Consider the following 4113-nt stretch of genomic DNA (forward strand, 5'->3'; position numbering starts at 1 on the left):
ACACGAAATGACAGAAACAGTATAATGAAATTGCTGTGGAAGTGGAATACCCAACATCTTGGACAGAGTCCTTGTTCAAGATAAAGTTGACAGGATGAATATTATAGAAAGAAACTAGAATTTTACATCCTCTATGACAAATTGGCAGCGACGAGAGAAGACTGTAAGATGTGCACATCATTATGTAGTCAGGAAGTAGCAGGAGAGAGAAACTTGGTGAGGGAGGGAAAAGGAAAACAATTGAATTGAAAGGAGAGCTGAAGGGTAAGAGAGATATTACTGAACTAAGAGGAGATCATCATCATCATCATCATTGTTTAACGTCCGCTTTCCATGCTACTAGCATGGGTTGGACGACTTGACTGAGGACTGGTGAAACTGGCTGGCAACACCAGGCTCCAATCTAAATTTGGCAGAGTTTCTGCAGCTGGATGCCCTTCCTAACGCCAACCACTCAGAGAGTGTAGTAGGTGCTTTTACGTGTCACCTGCACGAAAGCCAGTCAGGCGATACTGGCAAAGGTCATGCTCAAAATGGTGCATCTCATGTGCCACCCGCACAAGAGCCAGTCCAGGGGCACTGGCAACGATCTTACTTGGCTTGCCTGGTCTTCTCATGCACAGCACATTTCCAAAGGTCTCGGTCAGTAGTCATCGCCTCGGTGAGGCCCAATGTACGAAGGTCTTGCCTCACCACCTCAGCCCAGGTCTTCCTGGGCCTACCTCTTCCACGGGTTCCCTCAACTGTTAGGGTGTGGCACTTTTTCACGCAGCTATCCTCGAAGAAAAATCATTCACTTAAAACTGTCAGTGACATGGCACCAAGTCCAAATACTAAAGATTGTTCGTTCTCTTTCCTTGAGTATGTGGATCCATGATGTGTACAGATGCTGCACACAAATATAAGTGGGTAATGAAATGATCTGTTGTATTAAGTGGGTGGTGACAGGTTGGCCAGCCAACAACACCCTGTTTCCCCAATATGAAAAGAGCACTGCAAAGTTTGCAGACGATGCAGTATATGAAGTTGGAAGATATACAACAGAAGCCTTGGATAATCCGGTACTGAAGTGTAATGCTAGTAATTTCTGAAGTGTTGTTAGTGTAGTGGCAAGTGTTGCAGTGTCAGCAAGTACACTTAAAAGTGCTTGGACACTAAGGAGCATCAAATTAGGAGGTGAAGGAGAGAAGAGGGTATGTGGGGAATATTGAAACAGTTGTGGGGGTCAAAAAGTAGAATTCAAAGGTTGCAGATGAGTGTGTTTCAATCAAACAATGGACAGGACAGGTGGAAGGTGGGAGAGACTGAATCTGGTCTGTAGAGAGGGTAGAAGAGTGGTGGCACGGTCAATGGCCTGTGGCCCAGTGAGGTGCAGGGGCCACAACTGATTGAGGATATCTTGATTTAGTCAGAAATGTTGCATTCTCTCACATTAGGAATTGATATACGAGTCAATGCTGCAGAACCAGTGAAGCCAAAAGAATTGAGAGAATGGTTTGGTAGATTTAATGTGTCTGAGGTGAGAGAGAGAGAGCAGCGGAGATAAGAGTCGGAATGATATTTCAACTTGCATCGCATTATTGAAGAGGTAAAGTGCATACTTTTCCTTCTACTCTTACACATCCTCTTAGTTCAATAATTCTTCTTTCATCTTTCAGCTCCCTCTCTCAACTTATTTTCCCCTCTACCTCACACTCACTCACTCACTCCTTTTTCTTTCCATCTTCCTCGCTCACCCAGTACCCCTCTCCCATTACTCCCTGTCTATATATGCAAGCTCACACAATCTTCTGATCCCATCAGTTGCAACCAGTTTCTCAACCATTAGAGAATCTAAAACTCTGATGTCTTTCTTTTATTTTCTTCCTGTTAACTTTACCCCCCAAAAAGGACTGAGCAAAACATTGGGTACTCCACTCCCCATGGCAATTTCACTGGTCTCATTTTGTTGCATTTTTCTTTTACCTGTATATTATACATATACACGAGCATATACCTATAAAGATACATACATACATACATATACCCATATACATACATATACCCATATACATACATATACCCATATACAGAGCAATAACTTCTTATTGTAGCAGTATTATAAATCGTAATTCATTCCCAGAAAAATATTTTACCTATAAAATGTATAATACTCATAAATAAATGGCAATAAAACAACAGTAGAATGTAAAGAATATTTTATGTGAAGTAAAAAGAATGTCAAGATCATTTATAATAAAAAATATTATTATAATCATTTTCTGAATCACTTTCACTCACACTAGACTCGCATGCACCATCACTTGTAGATGTGATTGCCAATTCATAAGCACTCATAGACGGACTTGTAGATTTCTTTTTAAAAAAGAAGTCTTAGACTTGTTTGCTTAGAAGTTTTTTACGCTTTCTATAAATTTCTCTCTAACACACAGATGCATTTGTTATGGTAGTGGAAACCTTTGCACTTTGTTCAAAATTTAGGTCTTGTGCTTGAAAAATTTCAGCTCACCATACAAAAGTAAATTGAAACATAAAACTCGTTAACCGGGGGTCTTGTAAAGCAGATCCTTGTAAAGTGAGGTATTACTGTACTTATATAAAAAATGTTCAGGATTCAAGCGAATCAGGTACTTAAATAGTAAAGCACAAAGATCAGGTTGGTGATAATGCTATCATCTACAAACAGTATTTAAGGTCAAATATGTACTTACTCAAGAAGTGATTCTTAACCTGGGTTCGTTGAGTCAGTCTTAGGGGTTCGGCTGGGGTCAAGACACACACAATATAGCCTGGTTCACACAAGCAATGTTGGGCTGTTTTTGTTGGCCATCAAAAAAAATCACTGCCAACAATTTGGCAACACAATTTTTCTTCACCATGTTAAATTACAAACATTGGCTTTGATATCTGTGCTGAAGGGAATTTGGTGCACTCAGTAGTCGACTTGTGGCTGCTGTGATTTTCTATTAATCTTCCAAATCCTTCATACTATGGCGATCAAAAACAGGAAGTGGTTGGATGAGTACTTACAATATGGATTCACGAGTATAAAGGAATGTGATGGGAGTCAGTGTCCTCAATACATGATTTGCAATGCCAAGTTGAGCAATTCTAGTCTAGCACTGGCAAAACTAAGGGAACACTTCCTAAAGCTGCATGGAGATGGGAAATACAAGAACACAATGCTCACTGAATTCAAGGTGAAGAGAGCCAGGTTCGATGAAAAGGCTGCTCTGCATGTTCTTGGCTTTGCATCCATCGACAAACTGAGTTTCACAGCATTGTATGAAGTTGTGTATCTGATCACAAAGCAGGGCAAACCACACACCACCGGTGAAACACTTGTAAAACCAGTTGCATTGAAGATGCTGCTGAAGATATATATATATATATATATATATATATATATATATATACACACACACACGCACAGTGATAGAGACACACACCTACTTACACACAAACACACACACCCATATATACGCGGATGCCTACATACACAGCCACATACATATATACACACACACAATAAAACACACATACCTGGCACACATCTTTACGCTCTCACACACACATACGCACGCACACACACATACACACACGTACACACACATACACACACGTACACACATACACACACCTCACATACACATACACCTCTCACATACACAACACACAAACACGCATACAACTACACACCACAAGGGGCATAAATGACACACGCACGTACGTAAGCAAACACATGCACACACATCCACATACACCCATACACACGCACCCCCTCCACACACCGGCACAAACGAACCCACATATACACACATACAAATGAACCCGCACATAACTCCTACACATACACAACACGCACTCACACACACACACACACACCCAAGTATACATACATACACACACGCACACATACACACACATGTAGAAACGAACTCACTTACACACACATGCAAATGAACCTACACACACACACACACCCAGGTGCACATACATGTACACACACGCAAATGAACCCACACATACACACACAACAAACAGTGACACATACACGAACACATACTACGCATATACACGCACACACACACACACACACGAAATAACCCACGT

At 41.0% G+C, this 4113-nt stretch overlaps 1 protein-coding gene across 2 annotated transcripts in view; it reads right to left on the bottom strand.

The window, feature by feature from the left end:
- The window catches only part of LOC106874961 (tumor susceptibility gene 101 protein), a 58816-nt gene that overhangs the window by 26461 nt on the left and 28242 nt on the right, over positions 1-4113 (bottom strand). The gene's annotated exons all lie outside the window — the stretch shown is intronic.

Source organism: Octopus bimaculoides, chromosome 24, assembly GCF_001194135.2.
Source record: "Octopus bimaculoides isolate UCB-OBI-ISO-001 chromosome 24, ASM119413v2, whole genome shotgun sequence".
NCBI lineage: Eukaryota > Metazoa > Mollusca > Cephalopoda > Octopoda > Octopodidae > Octopus > Octopus bimaculoides.